We start from the raw sequence: 15,925 nt of genomic DNA on the forward strand, positions 1-15,925 counted from the left end.
GAGCTGGTTAAAGGTCAGGCATATGGGGTTGCCCCCACATCTGGTCTTTGCAAGTCATAGCTAGTCATAGCTAGTCATAGCTTGCAGTATCTGCCGGACAGATACTACGCGACGGGGGTGGACTGCCTCATGTCTGTGTGGATGGGCTCCTTGGTGGTTGCGTCACTCTTCTGCTACGACACACCTCCATCATCCTATCGGCGACCCATGTAAATTGTCGGCAAGCTGCGTATATTTAAAATGTCCCTTGTTCCCGTGAATGCCTTGTCTAAGTAATCCGTTTCCCCTTCTCATATAAGCGGGCGAGTCTACTTCTATTGGGGTGTGATGCCAAGACCAATCCGTAACTCTTGTAACTGGGCGTCTAGGGTTCGATTCCACCCCTACAATTACGAATTATTCATATCGTCTACATGAGCGTGACTGACAGAAAAAGAAAAAACCCCGCTTGTTGTTTAAATGAAGATTTTTGTTGAGAGATTCGTAAAGATTTCTGAATTCGACAGAAAGATTCCCGAGCTCGAAAAGAAACATCTGAAGAAAATCGTTAGTTACATCGGCCTATATGTTTGCGACAATAATATCCAAGATAAGGGACGATTAATCGGAATTGGAATCGAGAATCGGGAAAATCGGAAAATTTGTGGGTTTCGAAATCGGAATCGAAAAATTGATGCCAATTTTCCGATGCCAAAACGATTGTTTTAACTGTCTTTTATTTAATTTTTTTCTTTAAGAAAAAATCTTGTAATGATATAAAATAATGGTAATATTGATAAATTAATAAACATTTATTGATTTTCAATCACTAGTAAACCTAAAATAGATAGATCATCTTCCACAAGTGTATTTTGATGTTTAGGAAAATATCTGCATATTCAACGTGTTTTTTTTTTTACGAAAATCGGGGGGGGGATAATAATTTTATAGTAAAATAATTAGAGACTTATCAAGAATGGGAATCGGTAATTGTATCGAAACGGGGGAAAATATTGGAATCGTCCCATCACTACAAATAATAAACTATATATATATATATATATATATATATATATATATATATATATATATATAGTAATTGATAAAATATATATGGCGATTAAGCTACACTGAATATTCGGTGTTTCATCCACTCTAGGACTCCTCAGTCTTATGCGCATAAACTTCAGGAGTCCTAGAGTGGATCAAACGCCGAATATTCAGTGTAGCTTAATCATCATATATATTTTATGAATTACTAACCAGCTCTTCCTACGTATTGAGCACTTTTGAAGAAATACTTAAAGTTTATGCATAAATCTATATTTTCGTATATTAATTTTATGTGAGTAAATTAAGTAGTTATATATATATATATATATATATATATATATATATATATATATGAAATTTATTACTGTGAGTCGAGAATGAGTTTACAAATTGTTTCAGCTAGAGGAAAATCCTCAAAGACAGGAAATATCCAACTAGCATCGTCAGAATTCATAGATGGACTCTATAGAGTCCATAGAGTTCATCTATGAATTCTGACGATGCTAGTTGGTTATTTTCTCTCTTTGAGGATCTTCCTCTAGCTGAAACAATTTGTAAACTCATTCTGGACTCACAGTAATAAATTTCCTATATACTGCTCTGACTACACATTGAGCACTCTAGTCCGGTTTTTTCACCACTGGTAAATATATATATATATATATATATATATATATATATATATATATATATATATATATATATATAAGAGCAAACAATTAAAACATGTTAAGAAACACTTTGAAAAAGAGTTAAAAACATATGTAATCTGAAAAGAAACACTTGATAAGTAGGTTGTCCTTAATCCGCAGAGTTTCGAAGAAATACTTTCCTTCTCATCAGAGGGTATGAATTAACAGAATGCGGGATCGGGTTTTGCCTACAAAAGTATTTGATGAAACTACAAGTCAGTCAAAGATCTTATTTGATAACAAAAAGTGAAGCAGGGGGAATATGGTGAAGAAAAAAGTGATTACACGTGAATGAATAGTCTGGTGAAAAAATTAATTGTAATTTATGTATATATATATATATATATATATATATATATATATATATATATATATACATATATATATATACATATATATATATATATATATATATATCAGACGAAGTGCCTTAAATAAGTTTCCAGATTTTTTGTACAGGAATTTAAAATTGTCATAGACTATTGAAAATTCTGTACGTTACTGTTATACATCTTATGAGATGGTTGGCCAATTTTTACGATTTCAGATTCAAATGAACAGATACAACACGGATTAGAATACATCCTACTAAAGCCATGGTTCTCACAGCTGGTGAACGTGAAAAATCCAATCTGGACGTGAGGACACTTTAGAATAACGATATGCAATAAAATTCTCTTTTAAACTTTGGTGCAATTGTGCTTAAAACAAAAACATTCATTTCGAACGTTCCCCTGTCATATCAAAGTGCCTACAGTTGATTTTATATGTTGGGCCTTTCGGCTTCTACGTGAATAAAACTTATCAAATGAACTTGCGATGTTAATCGCGTAAGATGTTAACTTTTGTTAAAATCGCCTTTTCCTTCTTTTATCGGATTATTTTCGATTATCGATACTTATCGGAGACATTCCGAAACAAAAAATATCTCACAACTCTCCCAGACAGCTTTGTGTGAAATTTCATAAAAATCGGCTCAGCTGTTTGCGAGTCGATAGGGAACGAACTCTCTTACATACAAAGTTCCATTTATCTAATAGATATTTATTTAAAAAAGACGAATGAAAAATACGAATTTATTAAAAGGGGAGGGCTGTGTGTTGTACTGAAAGTAAACATTTGGTCGTTTCATGTATTTTAAACATTAAAATTAAATTCCTCTCTTTAATCTCAATTTCTGTCTCTATCGCTACTACTTCATAAAAGTAACGCGTGTGCGTGTGTGAGTACCTCCCTTATAGATGCCGAAACGGCTGAGCCTATTTCTTGTAAATTTCATACAAAAGTAATTTATATGCAAGGCCGTGTCCTTAGATATGTTTTGCATAGAAATTCATCTGATGAGCATTGAAGATCGATAAAAGTCCGATCTTAAAAGTTGTCTTTTCTCTCTTAAAAAATGGAATTTTACGGGGGAATATTTTACGTTACCCCGTCCAATTGAAATAATTTCCCTATGATAATTCCCTGTATTCCTCTGTCATTTTTTTTTATCTATACGGGAAAAATACAATGTTTAAGATCGGCAAGTTTAAATAACAGTTGCCGTGACGTTGTAAACAGACACTGACGGAGTTTGATGAACGACATTATCATTATTATTATTATTATTATTATTATTATTATTGTAAATTGGTCCACCGGGAAAATTATTCCTTGCAATATAAAATAATCAGTAGAGGATTGATTCTATAATAATACATACGAATTTGCACAAATTAAAATATCATGTTTAAGCGTATTGTACGAACGAACAATGCCGGGCAGGTAGTTAGCGTAAAATAATTCTTTATCTTTCGGAAAAGAAAATGTGGTCACTTTTTTTATAAATCTCACGGCGATTTTTTTTTTTTAAGAAATGAAAAAAAAAAAAAAACGACCATCTCTCATAATACAGAGTCAGTACCGTGAGTCCGCCCCTGTTGTACTACTTCCTGTGACGTTAACAGGTCACGTGATTTTTAGTTACACGTCCTTTTATTTGTGTTGGTCGTTACTGGGCGGAGAAGAAGGAGTGGCGTGTGGATATGCACGGAAAACGAGGAGGGGAGAAATAGAAGTTTTAATGTTATATTTTTGCCTCAAGCAACGCACGGTAACCCTGATTATATATGATAGAAAACTAGCATTGTTAAACACGCAGATTTTATGTGGGCTTGAGTTTTATTGGAATAAGATTTGAAAGAGCTCGTATTGATGTTTTGTTTTTTTGACTTCCGGATATTTCATGCCACAGTAGACGAAATCTTTTTCCTGTGCAGGCTATCTCTTATATAAAGGTTAGTCATCTTTGTTTGTACTTCTATAGTGTTTTTTTTTTTTAATTTTATTTTAATTCAGTCGAATTCCAAAAAATCAAAGAGACTCATCTTAGGGGGTAACAGTTAATCTGTACACGAGATACGTAGATAATCGAATATTCCATTCAATCTTTCAAATATTTTTCGTCCCTCGACAAAAGGAAGGTTGAACCTGTAAATTAACCCGTGTTCGTTCGTTCGTTCGCCAGTTCGTCTGTCTTAACTTTTCTCAATGACTACGCCTTGGTATATTTTGTAATTTTGCACAAACACTAATCATGATATGAGTAAAAAAGTAACTGAACGGATTTTCCGAAAAAAAAACCTCTGATTGCCCCCCACTCCAAGAGTGACTTTCGGGTTAAAATGACTAAAATTGACACTTTTCTGCTTATTAAAATAAAATTGATACCTTGGATGTTTATAAAACTTTCTAAAACGTTGTAACTAACTGATTTCTATGTAATTTTGTTTGTCTATACCTTCCGATAACTCTTGGGTGTGCCCCAGGGGATCTTTTAGGGCTAATAAAAACACTCCGTTTTGGGGATTATTTTACCATATTTGTCCAAAATTTTCTGTGTATGGCTATTTAGCAGTTTTGCATCGTGCTGAACTCAAATTTAAATATGTTCAGGCCTTGAGGATTCGTGGGACTAAATAAAGAGGGTGCGAAAATGATGGATTTGTCATTTTTTTTTTTTTTTTTGCGTGGTGCAGAACTCAAATTTACATATGTTAAGGCCTAAAACTGCACCGTTTGTTCATCTTCATCAGTATTTGATGTTCCCTGGGGACTTTGGGAGCTAAATTGTCGGACGGGAGCAAATGCTGAACTTAGTCATTTTTTTATGCCTCGTTCACTGTGTCATGTTCATGGGACCATGCCTGCTTCACTTGTTTTCCCCCATAAACCCTCTTTAGTGACATTACTAGCGAAGAGACTTAGTATATATATCCTAAACAGTATTCATTCTGAAGTATTCTTAAAGGGGCTTAAATTAAATAATTATTCTGATAAGTCCATCCATCAAGGCTTACACGAATTTACTTATTTTTTTTTTTTATGCCTCGTTTACTGTGCATTCACGGAGAGTCATGGGCGCTTCATTTGTTTTCTTTTTTCTAAAGTGACTGGATTCGGCAATAATTAACAAAAAAGGACGGATATGTGAAAAAATCAGATTTACATTTTGTGCATGTGCGAAAGTGAATGTTTTTAAAACTTATATCTATCTATATATCTATAAAAGTGAACGTGTCTGTCTGTCTGTCTGTCTGTGTACATTTCCCTACGCAATAGCTCTGTCAATTTTTAGTCTATAGACTCGAAATTTGAAATACCGGGTACTGAGATTTGGGAAAATCGATGTGACGGGTGTCAGCCAGAAATTTGGCCGTTAAGGGGTCAAATTTCAACGATTTGACCTTTAAGAACTCTACCAAACTCCTCCGACAATTTTGGGTCTAGACACTTGAAATTTTAGATATAGTTTCCTTGAACCTGGATCTAACTTAATAAAGTGATTTGAGCCCGAAACTATAAATTTTAAGGGGTCATAATAGGGGTAAAAGTTTTAAAAAATTAACCATTTTTTTTTGTTTTTTTGCTTTTTTTTGCACAGCATACACCTCCAAACACCCGAGCAAGGGGTCAAAGTTCAACGATTTGACCTTTGAGAATTCTAGCAAACTCCTCCGCCAATTGTGGGTCTAAACACTTGAAATTTTAGATATAGGTTCCTTGGACATGGATATAACTTAATAACTTGATTTGAGTCCAAAACAATAAATGTTAAGGGGACATAATAGGGGTCAAAAAATTGACGGCTTTTTCTTTTTCTTTTTTTTTTCTCAACACACACCTCCAAACACCCGGGCAACGCCGGGCTGAAATGCTAGTATATCTATAAAAGTGAACGTGTCTGTCTGTCTGTCTGTCTGTCTGTCTGTGTGTCTGCGTACATTTCCCTACGCAATAACTCTGTCAATTTTTAGTCTATAGACTCGAAATTAGAAATACCGGGTACTGATATTTGGGAAAATCGATGTGACGGGTGTCAGCCAGAAATTTGGCCGTTAAGGGGTCAAATTTCAACGATTTGACCTTTAAGAACTCTACCAAACTCCTCCGACAATTTTGGGTCTAGACACTTGAAATTTTAGATATAGTTTCCTTGAACCTGGATCTAACTTAATAAAGTGATTTGAGCCCGAAACTATAAATTTTAAGGGGTCATAATAGGGGTCAAATTTAAAAAAAAATTGACGCCTGCGGTCTATACCAAATTACTCAGACAATTTCTGGTCTAAACATTTGAAATTTTACATAAAGTGTATTCAGAGATAGGGCAAACTTTTTAACCGGTTTGAGTCGAAAATCTGAGTTGTCAAGGGGTCAAAGTTCAAAAGATTTGATATTTGCCGTGTCTAGCAAATTACTCGGCCAATTTGGTGTCTAAACGTTTGAAATTTGTACATAACGAGTATTCAGGCATGCTGCAAGCATTTTAATCAGTTTGGGGGCGAGCATTTGGCTGCGAAAAGGTCAAAGTTGAAAGAGTTGACTTTTTCAGATTCTACCAAATTCCTCCGCCAATTTTGGGTTTAAATACTGGAAATTTTGCATGTAGGTAACTTGGATATGGGTAAAACTTTGTATTTTGATGTGGGACCAAAATATTAAATGTTAAGTGTTCAAAATTGGGTCAAAGTTTAAAAAAATTATCTCTGCGGTCTCTAGGAAATTACTCACCAAATCTCTTGTCTAAACATTTGAAATTTTACATAAAGTGTATTCAGATATAGGACAAGCTTTTTAATCGGTTTGAGTCGAAAATTGGAGCTGCCAAGCGGTCAAAGTTCAAAAGATTTTACCTTTGCGGTGTCTAGCAAACTTATCAGCCAATTTTGGGTCTAAACATTTGAAATTTTATGTATTATGTTTAGGGTCAATGATTTGGCAGCCGAAAAGTCAACGTTAAAAGAGTTGACCTTTGCATATTCTACCAAACTCCTCCGCCAATTTTGGGTCTAAACACTTGAAATTTTAAATGTAGTTAATTTGCACATGGATCTAACTTTATAATTTGATTTGATCCCAAAACAATAAATGGGATCAAAGTTTAAAAAAAAAAATGACCTCTGCGGTCTCTACCAAATTACTCAGCCTATTTTGGGTCTAAACATTTTAAATTTTACATAAAGTGTATTCAGACATATGGCAGGCTTTTTAATTGTTTTTTTTTTTCCTGAAACTTTTGCTTCCAATGTGTCAAAGTTCAAAAGAATTTTACCTTTGCGGTCTCTAGGAAACTATTAAGCCAAGTTTGGGTCTAAACGTTTTAAAATTTATATAAAAGGTATTCAGACATGCAGCAATCTTTATAATCAGTTTTTGAGCGACAATTTCGCTGCCAAGAGATCAAAGTTTACAGAGTTGACATTTTCAGACTTTACCAAACTCCTCCGACAATTTCGGATCTAAACATTTTAAATTTTAGATATAGGTTCCTTGAACATGGATCTAACTTAATAAAGTGATTTGAGCCCGAAACAATAAATTTTAAGGGGTCATAATAGGGGTCAAAGTTTTCAAAAATTAACCATTTTTTTTGTTTTTTTTTTGCTTTTTTTGCACAGCATACACGTCCAAACACCCGAGCAACGCCGGGCATCCATGCTAGTATATCTATAAAAGTGAACTTGTCTGTCTGTCTGTGTGTGTCTGTGTCTGTGTTTGTGTACATTTCCTTATGCAATAACTCTGTCAATTTTCAGTCGACAGACTTGAAATTTGATATACAGGGTACTGAGATTTGGGAAAATCTTTGTGATCGGTGTTCGGCCAGAAATTTCGCTGTTAAGAGGTCAAAGTTCAACAATTTGACCTTTGAGAACTCTACCAAACTCCTCCGCCAATTTTGGGTCTAACACTTGAAAGTTTAGATATACGTTCATTGGACATGGATCTAACTTAATAAATTGATTTAAGTCTAAAACAATAAATGCAAAAGGGTCATAATAGGAGTCAAATTAAAAAAAATTGACCGCTTTTTTTTTTTTTTTTTGCTCAACATACACCTGCACACACCCGGGCAACGCCGGGCTCAAATGTTAGTAAAGAGTAAATAGTAGTCATAGGTTTATTTTCAGCAGCATCAGGTCGCTTACTTCGATTTAGTCTTCATATTTTATGAGTGGCGTTACGGCATAATCATGTTGACACACCGGTTCCGGTCAGACCGCCGACCTTGAGCGAGGTTAAACTATTTTACAGTGTTTCTTAGAGAGAGAACTTTAATGGAACCTTCGAATATTTATCTCATATGGAGTTCAAGTGTTAGCCCCAGGTAAGGAGCTCCTTGATCTCTAAGAATTCGACTAAATTGAAAACGAAACAAAAAAGGAATACTTGAATGTCTGCTAGACAAATGCAGCAACTTTATGAGCATGTGCTGCCTCCCAGTTAAGCAACGTTTAACCTAGTCACTACTAAATGGGTAACCATTTGAGACTTGCAGGTGCTGTATGTGCTCTCTGCTTATCTCGGCATTGTTTTTTTTTTCCAGTCGTCCTGGACTTCTTACCATTGGACTCAAGCAGTGTCAATTTAGGAGAGATAAGGTCAGGGACTCCGCAACCTTTGCTTCACAATTACGCACGTAGCTTCTCTTAAAGGGGTGCCCCCTGTCTTTTGAGACTGAACAGCATCGGATGTTACAGACAAAGGGGAAAAATTGCTGGTTTTTGGTTTGATTGTTTTGACAGTGCTATGTGGATATTCATTTTTATTTTACTATCAATCTATCCATCTCATTAACGCTTATCCTCGAGTGGTTTGGGGAGCTTGATAAGTGGTGCGGTATTAGCAAAAAAATAAAGTACAATCGGTGTCTTTACAACTTACTTCACATACCTTAGCAATTCTTCGTCTCATCATGAAGTATGGCGTCTGTGATGACGTTCATGAATAAAAATAGTACTTGTGTCCGATTAATTGTTTACAAATAACTGTTTATCTGTATAAAATTATGCTAAGTAAAACAGTTAAAAACATTCATTTTCCCTCTCTTACCAGTTAAATATGTTTTAGTTTCTTTCTTCTAGTCTCTTAATATTACTAGATTCCAGGACAAGAATTAATCTAGTCTGGTAGAGTATCCATCTTAAAGCTGCCACTGTAGGCAACATCATTTAAAGAATGTCCATGATTTATTGTATGGCATCTCCAAAAAGTCACTGAAGGATTTTGAACTTAAATAGATTCTTTATTTCTAATGATCTCTTTCTGTAATTATAACACAATCTGATTAAGACATTGGAGGTCATTATACAAAGCAAATTAAAAATTCGAACAAACTTTATTTATAAAAAACAAGTCTGTGTGGCTGGGTGTTTGTAGGTGTGTGTTGAGCAACAAAAAAAAAGTGTTAGTAGGCGGGCAGGCATGTTCGAACCCGTACCGCGAAGGAGATAAAGACATCTTTGCTGTTGCGCCCATCGCCACACCGGAAGTGGTGAAAGTTTTAATTAAGGCTAGTCAATCGAAAAAAGGAGATGACTTTTGAAAATATCGGTGAAAAAAGCGATCCCTTCCTGTAGTAAACTGCCCAGCTGAGGCTGAAGGAATTAATGTTTTTAGCCAATTTTTCGATATTTGACGTCCGAAGGGTCGAGCTTCAAAACGATACCAATCTGACCAGTTAAATGTGTTTTAGTTCTTTTCTTCTACTTTCTTGATATTACTAGATTCCAGGACAAGAATTCGTCCTATCTGGTGGAGCATCCTTCTTAATGCCGTTACTGTAGGTTGTTCCTATTTACAATACCTTCACTCGGGACAGAGTTAGACACCAGACTCGTTTTATAATGTGGAGAAAAGAAACAAAAATAAAAATTGTCTCGGTCCTGAAGGATTTCTCCTCCACTGACAGAGAACAAGAAATTGAAGTGCAGCATCTGAAGAACAGATGGTATTTATTTGCTCCCCCACCGAGCAAATTAGGCACAAGGCCAATTTTTAATGTGAGGAGTGAAGGGAGGGGGAAGGGAAAAAGGGGATCAGCTCCCGAGAGGTGGGAAATGGGAGCTTGTTAAAGGGCAGGTATGTGGGGTTGCCCCCACATCTGGTCTTTGTTTATTTATTTGCTTCCCCACTGAGCAAATTAGGCAGGAGGCCGTTTTTTAATGTGGAGATAGGGGGAGGGGGGCGAAAGGGGGATTCAGCTCCTGAGAGGTGGGAAGTGGGAGCCAGATTAGAAACTGTTGGTATGAAGGGTTGCCCCTTCAGTGACCAAGGTCAGATATGTGGGGTTACCCCCACTTATGGTCTTTGCTAGTCATAGCTGTTCTTTGCTAGTCATAGCTTGCAGTATCTGTCGGAATAGCTACTACACTTTAAGGTATTTATTTGCTCCCCCACTGAGCAAATTAGGCACAAAGCCGATTTTAAAAGTGAGCAGTGAGGGAGAAATGGAGACCAACTCCCCCGGGAGTAGGGGGGCTGGATAGTGACAATTGGTATGAAGGGTTGCCCCTACATTGACCAAGGTCTTATATGTGGGGTTGCCCCCACATATGGTCTTTGCTCGCAGTATCTGTTCCAGCAGATACTACTCTTTGATCTTGTCCCGAAGGCCAAGAATACCTACACTTGAAGAATGTTCATTATTTCTTGTACGGGCTGTCCAAAAAGTCACTGAATGATTTTGAACTTAAATAGATTCTTTATTTCTAGTGATATTTTTCTGTAATTTTAACACTATAAAACTAAGACACTGAAAATGTTATTTTTAAACAATTTTTATTTACGAAAAATAATGTCTTAAATTTTGCCCATTTTCAGCTTTGCATATTTGTGATCTATCCAAAACATTGTTCATGGCAGATTGCAGAATCTCTGGATTGCGATTTAACTTCTGATTTCGTTCTTGATGTTTTCCTTCGATTAATGCAGGATTTGGGGTTTGTTAACATAGACTCTTTCTTTAAGATATCCCCAAAAAGAAAAAAGTTAAATCCCGATCCAGAGATTCTGCAATCCGTCATGAATAATGTTTTATTATATTCTGGGCTCTTATATCTGGGTAACACCGTATTGTTTTTTTTTTTTTTGTTTTTTTCGTGTTAAACAAAATTTAATTGCATCCGAAGAACAAATTCCAGCTTCGAACTATATAGCCAAAGCAGATGCTGCAGCGTACGAGACTAGATACAAAATACCTTATTAAACAGAAGGCTGCCAGCAATATTTATTATCAATATATTAATATGGAAGCACCTTTAACGTACGTACGTGTCACGAATTCCAGATGATAAATTATTCGATCGGGAATATATAGGATATAGGGGAAATAGGATAGAAGGATAGAAAATTCTCCGAATATTAAATTAGTATTTAGAGACGCTAATCTAATGTTCGTAGTATGTTATCACTGGGGCTATGACAACAGCATATTATTTTCATTGTTTAGACTCACGAGTATATATCCGACACAGTTCATCAACCGATAACCACATCACTCTATATAAAAGCATATAAGATATCAACGGATACACACTCGAGAGTCAAAACAATGAAAAGAATATGCTGTTGTCCTAGCCCTAGTTAGCACCTTCTATCCTTCTTTTTAATAAATAGGATCCTCCGATCACCGAAGACAAAATGAAAAAAAATTAAATGATGTCGCCATTGGGCCGTACAGGAAACTAAAATATACCATCTTGGATAGAATCCAAGGGTAGTATCTGTTCTGTCTAAAGATGGTAGAATGATATTTCGGGGTTTCTATTCGCGTTGAGCGTCCATATACTAGAAAATATGCCGCAGACTCCTATAAAGATGTCGGAGATGAAACGTAAAAAACACCAGATATATTCTGACATTACTTTAACCAGAATACTTATGTATAAACACGATTTGAGCACTATAAAGGTGGTGGCGGGTGTCTATTAAAATAGACATTCCGACGAGTTATTTACGGGCGTCAATTCCATGGTCGAATGGGAGAACCGCCGACTGTCAACACGACGGTTCTAGGTTCAATTCTTGGCTTGGGAGAGATGCTAGTCTAGCGGCACTGATGAGTTGTGATACAACGAAACAGGACTGTATGTCGATGACTACAAATATATTTATATATATATTATGCAGTTTTAACAAAAGGGCTACAATAATAGCAAAACGACCCTGGTGTCTAACTCTGTCCCGTGGGGAGGCATAGTTAATAGGTACAATAATAGCGGTGGGCTTCCATTCACGCTGAACCTTCACAAAATGTCCAACAAGAATATATTACACATGAAAGATGCTGTTGTGGAATTTCCACAGGTTCCGCTTACTATTATTAATAAAATCATTATTATTATTATTAGTAGTAGTAGTAGTAGTAGTAGTAGTGCTAGTTTGTATTAGTTGGTCAGGATGTATGTGTTTGTGTGTGTGTGTGTGTGTTTGTATGTGTTTCTGTGTTTGTGAGTCTGTTTTTTGTGTGTGCGTGTTTCTGTGTGTGTTTGTATGTGTGTGTTTGTGTGCGCGTGTTTGTGGGTATTTATGTGTTCCCCCACCGAGCAAATTAGGCACAAGGCCAATTTTTAATGTGAGGAGTGAAGGGGAAAAAAAGGGGAACCAGCTCCCGAGAGGTGGGAAATGGGAGCTGGTTAAAGGTCAGGTATGTGGAGTTGTCCCCACATCTGGTCTTTGCTTGCCGTATCTGTCGGACAGATACTACACTTTGATCTTGTCGCCCGGGCTCCGGAGAGCGCACGGCCAGTGTGTGTGTGTGTGTGTTTGTGTGTGTGTGCGTCTTTGCGTGTTCAGCTAGAGAAAATTGGTAGGACGGAGAAAAAAGAAGGAGGTAAGGAGAAGGATGAAGAAAACGGGAAAGGGGAAAGACAGAAACATAGGTAGACACATAATAATTGAGAGTAAAATGCTTGCATCCGAGGTAGAACCACTCCCCACTCTGGTTCATTTTATTAAAAGGGACGCCAAAAAGACCAATTGATTTAAAGATGCCGCAACAAAATAAAAGAGTTAAAGTACAGAATAGTTAACAATCAGAAAAATCGTAAACAGCAAATTATGAACAACAAATTCTAAGCCAAACGTATTAAAATTAGATTCTCTACCGACCCATATACTTTTAACGTGTGGAAACTGCGAGAATTACGTTTTTTATTTCAGAATTTCATTTTAATGTTCGTGTGTCTCACGCAAAATGGCGAAATCCAGTAAATATTAACTTTCAAAATGACGCAACCAACAAAGGTTTGTGGTGAACAACATGAAATGAGAGATAGGTACGAAGAGAGATAGAGTAATGCAGAGAGAGAGAGAGAGAGATATGCGAAAAGAAAGAGGAAGAGAGGGAATAAGAAAGAGAGGGAGAAAAAGAGGGGCAGAGACAGAAAATACGGGTAGACGAAAAAATAAAGCAAAATAAAATGTAGAGAAAGTTAACATATAAAAAAAAAACTGGTGGAAAGAGTGAGAAAAAAGAGAAGAAAATTAGAGTATAGCATGGGACGATGAAATTGTCGCCGTAGAGAAGACGCCATGATTACATTTCCGTTTGATAAAAAGCGGTTTTCTTTCTTGTTGCAGACCATGTGCTCTTTGGTCAGTTGTGTACAATTCCCAAGCGCGATAGAAGCCTTCTATCATGTCTGAAAGTGACACAATGTTCAACGAACGAGATCGGAGATGCGCCGCTGTACAACTCCTGCTCCCTACCGATCCAAGTTATGAGAACAAGACCATTGCCGGCACCCTCAAAATTAAAATCCGGATTACAGTGACGTGCCCAGCTTGACGAAAACAATGTTTCCAGTCACGATTATTGTGTTTGGTGTAGTTGCAAGTGAGGGCCACATATCTTCGAAAACGGTTGAAAAGACAACACCAAAGTGTGCCTGGATGTGCTAAAGAGTGTGCTAATCCCCCGGCGCAATCAGGTGACCGCTGTCAGACCCTGGGCGTGGCAGCATGATTCGGCGCCCGCTCACAAGTTCAAAGAGACTCGGGTCTTGCTTCAGAGGGAGTGCTACGACTTTGTACATTCCCCTCACTGGCCCTCCTTCCCTCCTGACCTGAACCATCTGGGCTACTTTATTTGGTCATACGTCGAGAACATCAACAACATGACCGCTCACAACAGCACACCCAGTCTAATCGCTGTTATCTGTCGAGTATTTGCCGAGCTTCCACCAGCGCTTGTGAAAAAGGCCTGCTCCCAGTTTCGGATCCGTATTGAAGCGGTGATTTCGGCTAAAGGCGACTACATTAAATAAATATCAGGTCTATTATTAACCCTTATCCTCGAGTGGCCTCTGGGCCTTGATAAGTGGTGACACCCATGTAAAAAAAAACTACATAATCAAGTTTTCTGAATTGATTTTTTCAATAAAAGTTTTAAAATAACGTTGTATTGTTGTTTTCTTTAAGGCGAAGACTGTATCACTCCGCCCTGTAAAAAAAGAAAGCAGGAAAAGGGAGATACAAAGAAAAAATAAATGAATAGGAATAGAAAAGGACTAGCTAGAAAAGTAAAGACAATAAAAAGGTGAAAGAGAAGGAGCACGAGAAAGGTAGGTCTCTCTACCGTGCTAGAAAGTTACTTATGCCTGAAAGTATCCTGTGCCTCTACAAGACCACCATTCGCCCACGTACAGAGGATTATTGTCATATCTGGACGGCTACATCTCTACTAGTGTCTTACACGGAATTCTTACTTGGCCTTCGGGACAAGATCAAAGTGTAGTATCTGTTCCGGCAGATGCTGCACTTGGGATAGTTTGTACCAGTCAATGGAGGGGAAACCCTCTATACTGGGACAATTATTATTTTTGGTTCCCAGAGTGACCCCTTTTAGGGGAGCTGGTTTTTACCTCACATTAAAAACGGCCTTGTGCCTAATTTGCTCAGTGGGGGAGCAAATAAATACCATCTGTTCCGGCAGATGCTGCAAGCTATGACTAGCAATGACTAGCTATGACTAGCAAAGACCAGATGTGGGGGCAACCCCACATGCCTGACCATTAACCAGCTCCCATTTCCCACCTCTCGGGAGCTGGTCCCCTTTTTCCCTTCCCCCTCCCTTCACTCCTCACATTAAAAATCGGCCTTGTGCCTAATTTGCTCGGTGGGGGAGCAAATAAATACCATCTGTTCCGGCAGATGCTGCACTTGGGATGGTTTGTGCCGGTCAATGGAGGGGGGCCCTCTATACTGGGACAATTATTATTTTTGGTAACCAGAGTGCCCCCTTTTTGCCTACTTTTAGGGGAGCTGGTTTTTACCTCACATTAAAAACGGCCTTGTGCCTAATTTGCTCAGTGGGGGAGCAAATAAATACCATCTGTTCCGGCAGATGCTGCACTTAAGATAATTTGTACCAGTCAATGGAGGGGAAACCCTCTATACTGGGACAATTATTATTTTTGGTAACCAGAGTGCCCCCTTTTTGCCTACTTTTAGGGGAGCTGGTTTTTACCTCACATTAAAAACGGCCTTGTGCCTAATTTGCTCAGTGGGGGAGCAAATAAATACCATCTCTACTAGTGTCTTACTCTTGGAAAGGGTTCACAAGAGAGTCGCCAATCTGATAGGTCCCGAACAATCAGCAAGGCTCCAACCTCTGTCTCGTCGATGAAATGTTGCATCCCTCTGCCTACTTTACAAGTATGTTTATGGTGAATGCTCCAACGAAGTACAAACTTTGTACTCCCTCGACGTAAAGTCCTCTGACCAACCCGAGAAGAAGCAAAGTTCCACCCCCGCAGTAAAGATATCCAGATTCCAGAAAACCTTCTACTCGAAATTTTCCCCCTCAGAACTGCTAGACGTTGGAATTCCTTTCTTGTTCCCGGCTTCGCCGACTGTACTGACATGCAGAAGTT

At 37.5% G+C, this 15,925-nt stretch overlaps 1 protein-coding gene across 10 annotated transcripts in view; it reads left to right on the plus strand.

Annotated features, from left to right (window-relative positions):
• Positions 1–15,925, plus strand: part of LOC145263644 (PDF receptor-like) — a 787,341-nt gene that overhangs the window by 233,344 nt on the left and 538,072 nt on the right. Inside the window, exon 1 of one of the 10 annotated variants that reach the window (XM_080120497.1) lies at positions 3,789–4,003. The exons of the other annotated variants lie outside the window; for them this stretch is intronic. The gene's annotated coding sequence lies outside the window, so the exon portion shown is untranslated. Of the gene's footprint in view, positions 1–3,788; positions 4,004–15,925 lie in introns of those variants that run through there. 10 annotated transcript variants of the gene reach the window in all.

This window comes from Euprymna scolopes, chromosome 39 (assembly GCF_053919585.1).
Source record: "Euprymna scolopes isolate OS-2025 chromosome 39, ASM5391958v1, whole genome shotgun sequence".
NCBI lineage: Eukaryota > Metazoa > Mollusca > Cephalopoda > Sepiida > Sepiolidae > Euprymna > Euprymna scolopes.